Source organism: Magnolia sinica, chromosome 5, assembly GCF_029962835.1.
Source record: "Magnolia sinica isolate HGM2019 chromosome 5, MsV1, whole genome shotgun sequence".
Lineage (NCBI taxonomy): Eukaryota > Viridiplantae > Streptophyta > Magnoliopsida > Magnoliales > Magnoliaceae > Magnolia > Magnolia sinica.
In genome coordinates, this window is record NC_080577.1 from 110,917,130 (window position 1) to 110,935,386 (window position 18,257).

The 18,257-nt window shown below is 38.2% G+C and overlaps 1 protein-coding gene across 1 annotated transcript in view; it reads left to right on the forward strand.

The window, feature by feature from the left end:
- Positions 1 to 8,637: 8,637 nt before the first annotated feature.
- The window catches only part of LOC131246693 (uncharacterized), a 64,591-nt gene continuing 54,971 nt past the window's right edge, over positions 8,638 to 18,257 (forward strand). Inside the window, exon 1 of the mRNA XM_058247043.1 lies at positions 8,638 to 8,904. The gene's annotated coding sequence lies outside the window, so the exon portion shown is untranslated. The remainder of the gene's footprint in view (positions 8,905 to 18,257) is intronic.

Sequence of the window (18,257 nt, forward strand, 5' to 3'; positions counted from 1 at the left end):
ACCAGAAATTTTTGTTAAGTACGGAGACGCGAAAGATGTCCCAGGGTGAAAGTCCTCAAACCCTTATGGTACCATGGAGGATGCTCCAATGCCTATACCGAGTAGATGTATAAGCACATGAGGACCGAATACTAGGAGATCGCGTCTCCCACTATGTCGTGGTCTGTTGGAAGGGGTGTGGCCTTACTTGCCCGAGGGTAGGGGCAATTGCTAGGTTGAGTATGACCAGCTCATAAATAGGTCCGCTACCGATATGCCGGGTAGATATTGGCAGACTGCTCGTCAGGCGGGTAGTGAGATCTCTTCCACTTGCACGGTTGTGCGTTCAGTGTGGGATAACAATATGATGTATAGTGCACTAGACCCCGGTGATCATCCAGAGAGAACTGTACTGATATATGATGCTACAGAGATGAGCTAAATTAATATGTAGATTGGTATGCTTGAGTTGCATCTTGCAAATGACATTGGCTATGTAGGCCTTGCATTGCATAACTTTGGTACGGCTGATAGCATAAATGGACTTATTAGTATGCTTCCGCATTACTCTGATATTATATTCTTGCATTGCTACCTTGTGCACACACTTTCACCACCTTCTAAACTTTCTATAAGCTTTTGCACGATAGATACGTGCAGGTGACGTTAGGACGCAGTTGTAGCTGAACAAGAGCAAGAGTATACAGTTGAGCTTCCAGAACCTTTTTTTATCATTGTTTTTCCCTTATGCGCATTGTACTTCAAAGTTTTTGATCATAATGGATTTTGTGAAGGTGTTCTGGTTATTGTTCATGGGTTATGACTTTGGTTATGCTTATTGTGAAAGAAATTCATGTTGAAAATCCTCCTTCTAGGATCCCAGGATCGGAACCTAGTATATGGGTGCTGGGAGCCGAGAATGGGATATTACGGAGGCTGTCGGTGCTGGATTTGACGATTGAGAATTTTGTGAGACCGATTTCCGAGTTTGGGGCGTGACATAATTGACTCTCGTTAAAAAGTAGTACCAACACGGCTCAGAGCGGTCCTGCTTGGCGAGATAGATAGATATGAACTCATCGGGCGTCAATTCCTGATTTTTCGCCTAGTGCCAGATCACGTACGAGGCTATTAAGGTCCTCCAGGCGTTGGGAACGAGTTGACCCAGGGCTAACTTCAGGCGTGCAATTATGGTGCACACAAAAGGTTGCATTAGAAACTGAAGTCCGCATGGTAGTGCATAAATGAAAATTGCTACATCTCCATCAGCAGGGCCGCCAGTTGATCAATCAGTTCTAGCAAACCCACACACACCACATGTGACCAAAACCAAACCAAGTGCCACCACTGTTCCAATTTCCAATTGAGGTAGCCCATCTAAGTTTTCTATCGAACTGATCTTTTGCATGTACAGTGAAAATAAAGGCTACCAAATAATGGATTGAGGGGATTTTACTATATAACATACTGGTAGGCTGTAAACAGCTTGGTGTTATTATTATTATTATTATAAATGTAAAACAGGTGTTGTGGACAATCCAGGTCCAAGATCAATGGATGTAAAAACACGGACGATCCAATCATCAGGCTCCAACATATGTAAGAATAATGGATGCTCTCAAAAGAAAGTTCAACAGCCGTCGTTGAATGTACACATGTAGCCGCCTGACGATCTTGGCACCCCAATAATTTTCTCAGCAAGCTCCATCATTTGTATGGCTTGGATGTCGTGCGTGCTTGATCGCTTGCATGTGTGACAGGATGCACTCTTTACAAGGGTTTTCAACTATGACTAGTGTTGCCCCTGTATAGTAATCTAGACCATTGATCTGTTTGAGTACAAGCATGGATGGGCCATGCCCAATGGACCAATGTTAGAACTTGGAACCTCCTTTTGTTGGATTGAGCCAATGTTGCATTTTTCCTTATGGCCTATTTGAAGGGTAGGAAAAATAGATGACTTTTTCATGATAGACTTCATCATACTTGGGTTGCAAAGGATGCATTAGATTGGAAAATGAAATCAATACCCAAACATCATAGGCAAAATTTCTTGCACTGAGGATGTAAAAATGATTTCTTTGGGCCTATTTGTTTTGCGGACTCCCGCAATAAAAATGTAAATGGACCATCATTGCTATTTCATAATGTTTTTTCTTTTAAACATATGTTACTTATGGTAGATATTTTGAGAGCCAAATTCGAATGTTATAAGAGAGGAGTAGAGAAAATTTGTAATCATTATAATTTTACGCTCTATTGCAATAGCTCCAATCCAAACACTTTATTTTTTGTTTGGTGTTGGTTGGACATTGAAGTAATATAAATTTATCATTGTACCACGATAAACTAAGTAGTATAATTAGTTCTATTATTGTGGTAAGATACAATTAATGTCAATAGGTGTTTTATAATCATTGCTCGTTTCCTTTACCTTGCCATTGTAATTAGTAAAATGAGTATGCCATGTTTAAAACTATTATGAATTCTCTATGTAAAACTACTTCCCTTCTTTATTCATCCCAACTTCCCGGGTAAAACTATCTCCCTTCTCCATTCGACCTTTTATTTCACCCATTTAGGCTGGCCGGCAAAAGTATGGAAATCAAACCTGAACTATTATATTAATCTAAAGCAAGCATTTTTATACATATTTGCCAATGCCATGGTACTCCACAAAAATCATGTTTATATGCCATCAAATACATGCATTTGATGTGCCTCGTTAAGATTTAAAAAAATTAACAAAAACTCAAAATATTCTAAAACTTAGGTGGGACATACTGTGTGAAATAAGTGGTTTTAGATATAAATTTAAGGAATGGCTATTGATATGGATCTTTGGGTTTTGGAGATGACTTCTACATATATTCAGTGAGCATTGTCAAGCCAAAAAAAAAGAAGCACGCGTCTTTAAAATAAATCTTTTTATTAACATGGGTTCAAATATACATTCCATATTGTGGTGTGGCACATACCTTAATTGCATTTAATAAAGTACTTAAGATTCTAGGATAAGACATGACCAGTGGCAGAGACATGCATCATATGAATGAAATAATTATAATCAACTCACTACGAGTAGAAATCGATATATTATAAATGCATAAAGGGTCTATGAGCTCAGACAAGGTGAGGCCTTCAAGGATACGTATGATGCCGCTAAGAATGTGTGACCCTTAAGGGCAGAATCTTCAGGAGCGACCAGTCATGAGAGGGATATGAGCCTCTATGAGTCAATTGGCCACATGAAGGCTTGGATCTTGAGGACGGTCTAAACTAGCCTCAGGCCTATCTAATACAGGTTGATGAACCTTTTAAATGATGCTATATGTTTTTCCTTTCTTTCATTCAAACCATCAAAATACAAGAGACTTAAGAGATTTTCATGGTTTAACAATATGCTTATGTTCACAAGGTAACAATACAAAAATTTCATTAAAATAAGAGAAATTAGGGAGTACAAGTGTTGTTTATTCAAATGCTACATAAAGTATGCTGAGGGTAAACCCGTATACAACACTGATCATTGATCTGGACTCTGAATCCCTTCACCTGTAAAACATAAAAGAAAGCAAAGCAGTACATCCACTGCGTATGCCTTGACCAATGATCATTTATATTGAAAGTATCGAGATTACTAGTTAGGGCATTCGTAGCATCAGGGAATGATCAACCTTAGTGTATGTCCCGTATAGCTATGTAAAGGACAAGCATGTTGCCATGACAGCAAGTGTAGGGTTTCCCAATAACACATGAGAGTTGGACTGTCATCCAAGCGAGTAGCAAGGTGCACTCGTACTACTCTCCCTTATGATTAGCCATTATTTGGTATTAAATGCATGGTTCAACTTATATTAACCTAGGGCCATTGGAGATGAGAGTGAAGAGGCTCGGTATGTAACATTGTTCATGCACGAGACATAGAGCTCGATGTTATCTCTGGAGCATGGGCCTTTTTTTATAGGCAAGGAGCTCATAGTTGTGTTAGTGTAGGCAGCATAGGGCTGCATTTTATGCAATATGATGATTAGATTAGATCATGATATTGCTTATACATGTAGTTTAATCAACATTAGACCTTGTATTGAATAGTGAAAGAATGGGCGTAGGCAAGAGCAATATTGACAATGCTCACTTGAATAGGCGATTCCAGATCTATGCTTCGCCAGGAGATTGACGACAAGTGTTGTTTCAACAACTAAAGTAAGGTAATCTCCCTATGTCGTTGCTTGTATGAGTGAATGGGCATCTCTCCTCACCTATTCGTGAGTGGGCATAGTTGGTGATGCAGATATCAGCGGTACACCCTTTACAGTGTATCAGAAGATGAGGCGTCGCCGACAAAGTACTAGAGCAAAAGATTCGATGTGAATGGACGCTAGGTCCATCGGACCCATTTCCTGACGCGCCACGAGTGCAGGAGCAGCATGATCATACCCTGACCATAGATCCATTAGTCGGATTTCACACCATACCACACGGGTGTTTTAGTTTTAGGCATTTTTGTTCTTTTCCTTATTTTAGGGGCTTTATTGTGCTTTTTTTATTTTTTCGTCCTTTTATTATATATATATTTTTATTTTCAGGGGCTTTAGTGTACTTTTACTTTTTCCATAACTTGTATATGTTGTGGGAAACCCTATTTTGATTATTATTAAATGAATAGAAATTCATATTTTTCTTCCTCTTTATTCAAGAGATTTGAGTTTCAGGATTGACCTTTGGGTGTTGAGGATTCCACCCCGATTTCAGGTTTCCTTCTTTCTATATATTTGAGGTGCAGGAAAATATAAGAATCATCCTTCTTTTTTTTTTTTGACGACAAAAGGACTTGTACTTTTTTTCATCTCGAATCCTTCATTCTTTACCCATTTTGTTTCTCTTTGGATACCCCTTTTCTAGTTTGAACAAAAAAGAGGGATGATTAATCAGTAAAATCATATCTAAACTTGATCGTGGATTGACTTATGCTGGATCTGGGATATCCTCATATCCCTAGGTCCTCCATTTTTACTATTTACGTGATTTTATGCTAAGGGGTATGATTTTAGCGGAATGACCTCATTTTTGTGTTGAAATTTACTTAATCCATTTGATTGGAAACGGTTAGCTGATTCGTGTATTTACTTAAACATTCTTTAACTTGATCATAGATGCATCTGGGATTAGGTCATCACATGTCCCTGCATCAGTTGGAGAACTACAGAAGTACACGGGGATGAATCAAGCAAAGTATTCCAATTGCATAATTAAGTTCAAACACAGACAATCCAAATTTTACACGAAAAAACCCTTGCAGAAAAAAAAAACACAGCACGAAAGCGATAGTAATACACTATAAAAGCTGAAAATTACAAGAGATAGAGATTACCGAACAAGCCTATAATCTACCTTACAAGCCAAGCTATGCTCTTAAAACCCTGTGAACAAATTAGAAGGACATCTTAATCCTTTCACATCCTGTTCACACCCATATATATGGCCTGTATGAGAATCACAATCGAAATCAGAAACAAATCCCATACTAACGCAATTTTGAGCGTGCGCTCGATGGTAGTTTGACAATCCATTGATGGCATCGAACTCCTTTGATGACATCGAGAAATCATTAAAACGTTCTAGTAAGAAAATATGGATTTTTCGAATTTTTTTCGATGGCATCGAGCAGTCTATCAATGGCATTAACAGACTTTATTGCTCGTATATTTAAAACATCAACAACATACATAAAGAGAGAGTATCATTTGAAGGTAATAAGAGAGGTTTTCTTTTACTCGTGTGGATGGCTGTGGAGGATGTCTGCGTAAACATTGTTTTAAATTATTTTGATGAATGGGTGGTGGAGGATGCGAACATTGTTCCTTTTTTTCTTTTTTATTTTTTTTATAAATGCTAAAGAATGGGCGGTGGAGAATGTTGGTGTCAACCTTAGTGTTGAATTGATCATGTTATTGGGTTTAAGGCTAAAAAATGGGAAGTGCACCTGATGTATATTTTGGATATCATGCATGTTAAACTATTTTCCCCACATTAGAGAATACCACTTCATTAGACACATAATTGAGGGACGCATGAGTTTTCTTTTTAATACATGGAATGGGAAGCACATTTGGTTGATAGCTTGCATTCCTAGTCTAGTATAACCATCCTACAAGGGAAAAACCTTTTTATTTCCACTAGATAAGAATATGCAACCTTTCTATTTCCACTAAGATAAAACTAGGCCTTAAAATAAAATTCACGAGAATTCATACTAATAGAAAATCTCAAAGCTCTTTAGGAGCTTGTATTTTGAATGCATTAGAATCCATATTACAAATCAAGGTGATTTAGAATTCTCAACTATGTTTGATTGCTTGTAATCAAAATGCACCGGAATCCAAAAATAAAAATGCGTTAAGATTCTGTAGTATATTTATAGGAATTGAATTTGAATAACGAATCAACTTTAACATATTAAATTAATGTACAAATATATTTATTTTAAATAATAATTGTAATAAATCTATTGAAATACATACTTTGACAAAAAATAACAAAAGTTCAAGCTTCACTTAAGCCACAACCATAAGATCGCAAACGAGCGATTTATCAATGTTTTTTCAAATTATTGTATATGATTTGTTGATTTATATGATCAATATTTGAGTTGTTTCGATTATTGTAATTTTAGTGATATAATCAATGTAGGATCATTTTGGAGCATCATTAGTATGACACATGTATAGTGCCCCATTTGTTACAGTATGCCACTCTTGTACTTCTAAAAATGAGGCAAAAATGTACATTTCATCCGCATATCAACAAAAAGGAGATATTTCAAAATATGTAAAAATTATGTATTCAAAAAAGATATTTTACGCTTTTGGATTTGGAATGTACTTAGAGCTATACATGAGTCGAACCGAGTCGAGCTTAGCACAACTCGGCTCGGCTTGCCCACGAACTGACCCTAGCTCAATCTTGGCTCGGCTCAGCCCTTGAGCTTGATTGGCCATCTCGACTCGGTTCGGTCAGCATTTTGGGTTAGTTTGAGCTGAGTTCGAGGTAAGATTGAGTCCCTGTGGCATTTTCTCAAACACATGGAGTGCACCTTCAATTTCTCATGAAATGTAAAATAGTAGCATCGGTTTTCATGTATTTCATCAAATACTCAATAGACAACATAAAAATCAAGATACAAGGTTATTTGTTTTATATCCATACCATCCTTGCCATTAGTTGGCACTTCGTTGAGTCATTTCATAAAAAACTTATTAAGCAACAATTATATCAAAATAACCGAGTAATCAAAGGTTCTATTTAAGTTCGATTCAAATTGGGGTTCGATCCAAGTCGTATTGAGCTTGGACAAGCTTGAACTCAATTCAAAAGTTTTTCAAACAAAAAAAATCTGAATTTTGGAGCCCAAACAAATCAAGGATTTTCAAGTCGAGCCGAGCAAGCTAATCAAGCTAACTCAGTTCGTTTATAGCTCTAAATGTACTCCAATACACTCAAATCTGAGTGCCAAAAAAACCTCTGGAAAAATAGTTTATAGACAATCGCTGTAACTCTTACTTAAATTTTCTTTTACTACCATCCAAACCGCACCTTAGTTGTCAATGTATGAACCATAAAACGAACGGTTAAGATTGTTCCATCAAGCCTACCTAAGTTGTGCACTTACCCATTGTCTCGATTACCGAGTCACAGCCCCAACTCACGAGAACTGAAAACGTGGCTGTGCAAAAATGCTTCCCACGCATGATACAATATCGCACGTGTTAAAATTTTTCTTTTTTCAAAATTGCCTAGGTGCATTCGTACAACTGAGAGGGCTGTTCCTGGAAGTCTCTGCAGCCAGTGCCCTGAAGGCAGATGCTACCTAAAAGGCCGGTCACACTCCTATATTAGTTCTGCACAATCTAAAAAATGGTGGAGACTCTTCAACCGCACACGTGGCATAATTGTACGAAAATACAGACTGTCCAAATCGCTGAAAGAACTGTCTGATCGATCACAAGCTAAAAATTTCATGAGTTAATGATATGTAATATCCGATTTTCCCCTTTGAATTTGGACCACTCATTAGCTTACTTTTAACCATCCATTTTATAGCCATTAATTTGGTGTTTAGGGTTACTTAACCAGTGTAATTTCTAACATATGATCCATACTCAATGGGACCCACAATTTGGATGCTCTGGATTTTCTCTACTTTAATGCCACGTATTAGGAGCAAGAGTCACCACCATTTTTAAAATTGTGGAAAACTAACACACGAGTATGCCACAAAACGCTGATACTCCGGCAGAGTGTGATAGATGATACGCAGACACCTAAAAATTACGGAGAATTGTCTACTTCGTATAAACTTAATTAAAATAAAATCGTCCAGATTATAGGTATTAGTTTAGATGTGCCATAATTAACAGAGTTACGCTAATGCATTATCAAAATTATCAGATTGGTGGACATTTATTGGAGGGCTAAGATTGAAAAAATCCAACGGTCCCATTTCAAAAAACAAGTGTCCACTGATCAGAGGTTAGGATTGCTTGACTGATCTTATTTTCGGGACGTCTTCTTATTTGAGTTGATGTTTACCAGTACACTATTTCGGAGAGCGCGTGTATCAAGCGTTCAAGCCGCCAGAGTATCAAAGAACTCCCCCAAACGCAAGTGCAACTCGCCTGGATTCGAAAACCGATTCTTTTCTTTTCTGTTCTGACGATATCGGAATCCAACCAGACTCCATTTCGCTCTCTCTTTCTCAGAATCTCCAAAAATCGATTTCTCTTCGAACGAAGAGAATCGAAAAGGAGGATAAAAAACCCCCTAAAAACCCTAATATCTGAAATCTCCTCAAATTCGCAGGGGCACAAATGGAAAAGGAGAATCGATTATCGCTTCCTCTTTCAACCGCATTCACATTATCAGGTTTTGATTCTGTTTTTCTTTTTCGTCTCATTTGGAAATCGATTTTTTTTGGGGAAAAAAAGAGGTAAAAAAATAAAAAATCTACGGTTCCGTTGGATGGAAAAATTCTGATATTTACACCCCCATTTTTTTTTTTAGTTTATAGCCCCCTTTCTTTGTTGTCTTCTACACTTGCCCTCTTCATCTCCCATTCTGAAATTGGAATTTTGAAAATTTCATTTTATTACTTCTTTTTTGGTTTTTCTTCTATTTGTGTCGATATTATCACAAAAGCGAGGATTTTGAATAGAAATATAGTAAGGAATTGATATTTAAACCCTTGTTTTTTTATTTTTTATTTTAATCGCACGCCCGGTTCTTTTGCACTTCCCGGCTCTTGTCGAGAACCGGCAAAAAGGAAAATGTATGAATGAGAAGGGATAAGGGATGAGAGATATCATCTCCCAGTTCTGACATTTGGAGTTCTTTTGTAGTATTTTCTTTTACAAGTGCTTTTGGCAATCTACAATATCGTTAATGACCTAATTATTCTTGCGGCAGCCGAACTAATGATTTTAGCTATTAGAAATATTTAACTTTTTTCTTTTTCTTTCATATGGATTGAAGTGTTATTTCCAACTTCGTAAATTATTGGTTTTGCCATCGAAATAACTTTTTGTATTCTTCCTTATCAGTCTTTTTATCAAAAATCTATAATGAATAAATTACCCTTGCTGGGTTGGAACTATAAATTGTAGGGCGTTGCGGCTTTTATTTTTTATTTTTTTGACCATAATGGGTTCTTTCAGTTTTTATTTTTATTTTTTGTAATCATAAGTAGGTTTAATGGTTTCTCTGATGGTGTTGAAAATTTTGGTTGTCCACAAGAAACTAGGTGAACGTTCATAATCATCATCTAAGCCTTATCGCAATTAATTTGGGTCGGCTACGTGAATCTTGTTCCCTTAGTCCACTCTATCAAGGACCATACCTTTAGTTAGACCATAGGTCATCATGTCTTTTTCTTACTACCTCCATTCACATCCTTTTGGGCTTTCCCTTTGCTGTCTTAGAGCCTTAAACTTGTACCAACTCACTCCTAATTGGCGCGGTTCTTGGTCTCTATTGCACATGACTAAGCCATCGAAGTCTACTTTCCATCATCTCATTACCTATTGGTTCTACTCTTAAGTTCCTTCCACTGCATTCATTTCTAATTCTATACTTCCTCGTCTTGCAACTCATCCATCTCAATATCCTCATTTCAGCTACATTGTCCTACGAACATGTTGTTGCTTAGTTGCACAACATTCTGTCCTATAAAGCATGGCTGGTCATATAGGTAACTTACACAATTTCCCTGTCAGTTTGAGTTCACACAACACTAACATAAAACTCCAAAAGCACGCCTCCATTTCCTCCACTAAGCTTGAATTCTATGGGCAACATCCCTCTCAATCTCTCCGCTCTAATGAATGTTTGTCATTGACTTTAAGTACGGTAAGTGGTTATCTTGAGAAACTTCTTGGTCAACAATCTTAGCTAATTTCTCATTTTCACTCCAATTGTTACTATGATTGCACTCCGTATGCTCTGTTTTAGTCCGACTAAATTTAAATTCTAAAGCATCCCTCTGCATCTAGCTTTGTGTTTATTCACTCTTCGTCCAGTCAATGAAAAGTATTGCATCTGCAAACAACATACACGATGGGATCTCTTCTTGCAAATGCCTTGTTAACTTGTCCATAACCAGTGCGAAAAGGTACGTGCTCAACATTGACTTTGGTGCAAGCCTACAATAATTGGGAACTCATTTGTCTTTCCACTAGTGGTCCTTGCATTTGTTACCACTCCCTCATACGTATCCTTAGTCGCGTCAATAAAATCATTTGGAACTTTTTTTTTCCAACACCCACCATATTAACTTTCTAGCGACCTTATCGTATGCTTTCTCAAAGTCAATAAAGACCATGTGGAAATCTTTTCTCCATCTCCCTATATTTCTCCATCAATTCTCCAAGTAGGAAAATGACTTCAGTGATAGACCTCCTGGGCATGAAACCAAATTGATTTTCTGATACATTCATCTCATGCCTTAGTCTTTGCTTGATCATTCTCTCTAAAAGTTTCATACTATGGCTCACAGGTTTAATTTCACAATAGTATAGCTCTGTATGTCTTTTGTATTCTTATAAATAGGTTCCGTGGTACTTCCCCTCCATTCGTTTGACATTTTCTTCGATCTTACAATCAGTGTTCAAAATATCGATACTGTCGGCCGATATATCGGCCGATATTATCGGTATCGCAGTCCAGCGATACGAAACCCTTCGAAAGATACTAAAAATTTGCAGAATACTTTATATGGGTCGATATATTGATAAATATCGCATAATATCACCAAATATCATTTGATATCGTGCGATATCAACGATACTACAATTCCGGGACGTTACAACCAGTGTTCGCAATATCGATACTATCGGCCGATATTATTGTTATCGATGGTCGGCGATACGAAACCCCTAAAATTTCCCTCAGAAATACAAAAAAATCACAGAATCCTGTGTATCGTGCGATATATCGCACAAATATCATAAAATATCTTGCGATATTGCTGATATCGATGATATATCGGCATTTATCATGACTTTTCCCTTGAATGCATACACGATATCATCGGAATATCTTCATAACCACCTACAATTCCAAAAATTCAAAAAATAAAAATAAATAAGAAATAGGAAAAAATCTCTTACCTCAAATCTGCCTGAAGGGGTGGCCTTTGACTAGATTTGGTGGGCTAATCATCGACAACGCCGGATAAACTTAAAACCCCTTTTTTTCTTCTGGATAGAATCGCTTTGAAGGAAATCAGATTTTCGTCGAGGTTTTTGGGATTTGGGTAGGGATTTTGAAAAAAGAAAGAAAGAATAGAGACATTTTTGGGATTTTGAATGGATTTGAAATCGCAGGGCTTGCGGGCTGTGCCTTTAACGGAGAAGAAGAGTCGGTTTCTTCTTTTTATTTGGAGGAAATTGGATTGCGTACTGAGTTACTCAGTACGCTCTTATGGTACTGAGTAAATTCTGTTGGGCCCACTGTGAATTCATGTGGTTTATCCACGCCCTCCATCTGTTTTTGCATATCATTGTAGGGGTTGAGCCCAAAATTGAAGTATATCAAAAGCTTAATTAGACCATACCAAAGGAAACAGTGGAGGTATTGATTTCCACCGTTGAAACCTTTCTAAGGACCCCAGTGATGTTTATTTGTCATCCAAACTGTTCATAAGATCAAAGAGACATGGATGGAGGGAAAACACAAATATCATCTTGATCTATAACTTTTGTGGGCCCCCAAGAAAATTTCAACGGTAGAATTCAATTCACACTGTTTCAGGTGGTGTGGTCCACTTGAGCTTTGGATATGATTAAGTTTTGGTCTAAAGCCATAAAATTATATGATAAAACGGATGGACGGAGTTGATAAAATGCATGAATGATGGTGGGCCCCATAGAGTTTACTCAATATGCAATCCGCTTCCGATTCTGAGTGCTCTTGGATTCGGTGTGACTTCGGTTGCACTTTAGACGGTGCAGCCCATATGGTGGGGCCCACCTTGATGTATATATTTTATATCCATTCCGTCCATTTGTTTAGAGAGATCAATTTAGGTCATGGGACAAAGAACTATGTATATCCAAAGCTCAAGTGGACCCCATAATAGAAAATAGTGGGAATTGAACGCTTACCGTTAAAAACTTCCTGAGGGCCATAGAAGTTTTCGATCATGCTGATATTTGTGTTTTCCCATAGTCCATATCTCCATGAACTTATGAACAGGTTGGATCTCAAATAAACATCATGGTGGGCCCTAGGAAGGTTTTAACGGTGGTCGTCACTGTCCCCATTGTTTTCTGTGGTGGGATCCACTTGAGCTTTGGATTGGCTTCATTCTTTGGCTCATAACCTAGAATGATCTCTCCAAAACTCAAGTGGGACGCACAAGAGGAAACAGTGGGGATTCAGTGACCGCTGTTTGAAACATTTGTATGGCCACGAGGTTTCATATCAAGCCATGTTTATGGTGTTTTCACTTCATCCGAGTAGGAATGGCCTTATAAACGGTTTGGATGGCATATAAACATCAAGGTAGATCCTAGGAAGGTTTCAACGGTGGGAAACTCTTTCCCCGACTTTTACTCTCGTCCGACCCACTTGAGTTTTGGATCCACCTCATTTCTAGTCGCATGACCTAAAATGAGCTCACAAAATGGATGGACGGTTTGGATTTCTCACAAATATCACGACGGCCCCACCTGACATCTCAGTGTAGGAACTTCCCGCTATGCGTACGCGCCCAATTTGGGGAGTATGACCCCACCAGCGATGTGGGTGAGGCCCTGACCGTAGGGCCCACCTCTATAGATGTATTATACATCCATGCCATCCATATGTTTTTCCATATTATTTTAGGATATGATCCAAAAAATGAAGCTGATAAAAGTTTCAGGTAGACCACACCACTAGAAAAGGTGATCATTGAACTTCCACTATTAAAAGCTTCCTCGTGTCCACAATAATGTTTATTGAACATTCAACCTATTGATAAGGTCATACAGATCTGGATGGAAAGAAAATGCAATATTAGCTTGATCTAAAACTTTTATGACCCATAAAAGGTTTTCAATGGTTATTAAGAACTATTTCCTATGGTGTGGTCCACCATTAAAAACTTCCTAAGGCCCACTGTTTCTTATGGTGTGGTCCACCTAAGAATTGGATCTGCGTCATTTTTGGGCCCATGTCCTAAAATGAATTGGCAAGAAGGATGGACAGTGTAGATATATCATGCAAATTAGATGTTAGAATTTTTTGGCCCTAATAATAATTGTGTTACATCTGTTGATACATTTATAAATATTATGCATTTTATTTTAATATAGTTGCCTTAGTTCAATCAGACAACGCTTGACTTAGGACCTTATACAAAGGAAGCCTATTGTGTGCAATTTTTTTTGGCAATGTTATGATTTAAAACTGTGTATTAAGATCTTTTTTGACAATCCCTGAAGTTTCATTGAAAAATTCAACCATTTCCCCAATGTTTCTCCATGTTTCCCAAAAAGTGCGATAAATTATGCGATACAAACGATATATCCCGTGCGATAACCGATACGTATCTATATCCTAAGGGTGCGATACATAGCGCGATACCGATATTTCGAACACTGGGTACAACATCATTATTCGAAAAAAAAGAAAAAAAAACTTTCAACAAGTAGATTTCGGTACCTGTAGAGGAGATCGCCCTAATCGGAAGTTGTATTTGAAGGGCCATTCGAATCGCAGCAACAAAATCTCTGATTTGGGAGAGATTTGGGCGAAATCCGTCGAAATTCAAAGAAATCGCGAAATCCAGAGAAATTCTTGGCGAAATCTGAAGAAAACCTCGGCCAAATGATAGATTTGGTAGAGATTTTAGGGTTCCGGAACGTTGGAACCCTCTCTCCTTCGAAAAAAGGGCTCCGAGCCCTTAATACGGGATGCGGATGGGTTGGTGTACCGCACACCACCGACCTGGATGATGTGTTGACGTCACCAAGTTCTGTGGGTCCCATCATGAGGTATATGTTATATCCAAACCGTTCGTCCATTTGGTGAGCTCGTCGTAAGGCTTGAGCCAAAAAATAAGACAAATCCAAAGATCAAGTGGACCACACTGAAATAGGCAGTGGGAGATTGAACGTCTACCATTAAAACCCTTTTGAGGGTCACAAAAGTTTTGGATTGATATGATATTTATTTTTCCTCTTCTTCTAGGTCCGTGTGACCTCATGAACAGATTGGATGGAAAATAAACATTATGGTGGGCCCTACGAATTTTTTACGGTGAGAATCATCATCCCACTGATATTTGTGGTGTGGTCCACTTGAGCTTTGGATATGACTCATTTTTGAGCTCATGATCTAAAATGATCTCTCCAAATGGATGAACGGTGTGGATATAATAAATACATTATTGTGGAGCCTATGTAACTTTGTTCTCCTTTGAACTGTTTGTATAATTGGAGCTCGACGAGCGTCGGTGCTCATCTTCGCACGACACGTACCCACACCAGCCAGGTCACTGGTGCGTGGCCCAATCCGTACCGTCAATTCATTTTCATATGTTATTTTAGGGCATGAGCCCAAAAAGGAGACAGATATAAGGCTCAAGTGTACCACCCCATAGAAACCGTGGTGGCAATGATGTCCATCATTGAAGCTTCTTAGGGCCCACCGTGGTGTTTATTTGCCATCTAATCTGTTCATAAGGTTTGATAAACCTGGATGGGAAAACATAAATATTAGCTTGATACAAAAATTTTGTAGCTCCAAAAAAGTTTAATGGTGGTCATTCAATGACCACTATTTTGTGTGGTGTGGTCCACCTCAGATTTGGATTTGCCTTATTTTTTGGTCCATGGCCTAAAATGATATGTTAAAATGAATTGACAGTGTTGATACACTATCTTATGTCGAGGTAGCCCCATGGTCAGGGTCCATTCAAGTTGTTGGTTGCTTGGATTTGACCAAACAAACTGCGTACATGAGTAAACTTTTAGGGCCCACATCGATGTATGTACTACATATCAACGTTGTCCATCTGTTTGGACTGCTTATTTTATGGCATGGTCCCAAAAAAGAAACAGATACAAGTTTCAGGTGAACCACACTATATGAAACATTGGTCATTGATCCCCCACCATTGAAAACTTTCTAAGGTCCACTGTGACCGTCCAACCTGTTGATAAGTTCACACAGACTTGGATGAAAGGAAAAAACAAATATCAGCTTGATCCAAAAAAAATATATTTGTGGCCTACAAAATTTTTAATGTTATGCATCATATTTGAATATAGTTACCTTAGTTCAATCAGATAATGCATAACTTAGGACCCTATGCAAAGGAAAATTATTATGTGCACTTTTTTTTTTTTTTTGAGATTTTATGAATTAAAAGTGTGTATTAAGGTTTTTTTTTAAATAATCCCTGAAGTTTCATAAAAAAATTCAACCATTTTGCCGATGTTTCCCCATGTTTCCCAAAAAGTGCGATAAATTACGCGATACAAACGATATATCCCGTGCGATAACTGATATGTATCTGTATCCCAAGGTTGCGATACATTGCGCGATACCGATATTTCGAACATTGCTTATAATCTCCTTGAACAACTTTGTCAGCCAAAATAACCCAATATTTCCTGAACACTTTCAAACCTCTATCAATATACTTTTGGTTTGAGGGCCTTTCTTGTTTCATTTTTCTCAAATCTTCTTTCACTTCAAATATCCTAATCATTCAAAAGTATCTATAGTCTTTGATGTCATTTGAGTTTATGGTTCCTTCTATTCTTATGCTCCCGGAGTTGTTGTCATTTAATAGGTATTGAAAATGTCTTGTCCACCTTTCATTGTTCTCACTATCCTTTACCAGTACTCTTTGGTTATCACTCATAATGTATCTAACATGATCTAGGTCTTTACCCTTCCTCTCGTGCATTTTTGCAAGTATGAAGATATCTTTCTCACCTTCTCTTATCCCTAATCTATTGTAAAGATCATCATAAGCCTTAAGTTCAACTCACTCACTACTTTCTTAGCAATCTTTTTGGCATTTCTGTATTGTTCAAAATTTTCATTGTTCCTAGTCCCTTGCCAGGCTTTGGAACATGAATGCTTCTCGTGATAGCTTTTTGTACACCATTCCACCACCAAGTTTCCTTATATGATTAGCTTTTCTCTCTAGATACTCCTAAAACATCTTTTGCCACTCTCCTATTGTACTAAACCACCTCATTCCAGATAACATCTACGTCTTTCTCGACATTTCACTTTCCTTCTTCCGTCAATTTGTTTTTGAATAACATTGTTTTCTCCTTTTAAATTCCACCACCTAGTTTTTGGACAACTCTTAATGTCACTCCATGTCTTTCATCTCTAATCTCTTGATATAAACATACATAACAAGGTGTGGGGGAGGCCATGAATGAAGCCCTTTATGCAAGTGGATCTGGAGATTTTTTGTTGAAGATCTCATTCTCTGGTGCACTGTTATTAAGGGCAAATATCGTGTCTGTCCTTTTGACTGCCGAATCAATCCCTCTTCCTTGTATGGAGCCTCTTTCCTTTGGAAAGTAGTGGTCCAGCTTGAAAACAAGGTGTGGGAGAGTATTTCTTTCTCCCTAGGCAGTGGAGAAAGAATTAGTTTTTAGGACGATATTTGGGTGGGAGGCCATCCCCTGAGAGCAAATTATCCTTGTTTGGTGGTCCTCTGTCCTTCTACCAACATTTCGACAGCCCCTTGTTTCAACGGCAAGGGCACTTCCAGAGTTTGGATCCTTCCTTGCAGGCGGGACTTGAATGAGGGAGGAGATGAGGAATGCATCCAACTATTGCAAAGGCTTGAAGGCATATCCCCATGTATGGAATCTGCTAATTCCTTAATCTGGCGTAGAGACGAGCCTGGAACTTTCTCAGTCAAGCCTATTTATGGCTGTCTCACAATTGCCCCTACTCCTGGGCCAATCAACCACATGTCCCAGATCTTGAACTATGGAGCTCCGCCCATGGTTATCGCCTACTCTTGGCTCGTGGGAAGAAACAAAGTCCTCACCGTCGACAATTTACGCAATAGGGGTCTGATCATTCCGAACAGTTGTCTCTTCTGTATGAAGGACGTAGAATCGGTTAACTACCTTTTCCTTTTCCGCCCCTTCGCCTCTAGCTTGGGGGATAACATCCTTAACTTCTTCAATATAAGCTGTGTTATGCCATGCTCAGTTTAGGTTTTTTTTTTTCCTTGGCCTGAGGGAATGCCGATTGTATCGGGGAGAGAAAAGCGGCAAAAGGCCATGTTGGCAACCCTTTGGACCATTTGGGGGGAGAGGAATGATCGTTGCTTTAGGAACGTGGCCGGGTCCATTCCAGCAGCAACCAACAAGGTGTTCTCACTTTTTAGGAAGTAGGACCATGGTTAGGGTTGTATTCGGTGTTTTCTTCCTTCATTTGTTGTTGTATTCTTTCTTTTTCCATTTTAATATTTAAAAACCATAAATTTTTTACCTTTCAAAAAAATATATAAACATAACCATTAACTTGTGTTGTGCTGACAGACTCGCTCCTAGTATAACCCTGCAATCCTTACATATTGATCGTGCTGTTTTCCTAAGTAGAAAGAAATATGTTTGGCTTGTATGTGATCGACTTTTCAAAGTTATTAAATGTTCATCTCTCTTCTCAAAATATGTGTTTGTGAGAGCTAGATTGTATGCTATAGTGAAATCAAGGGCAGCATTCCCATCCCCCCTTTTCTCCCAAAACCA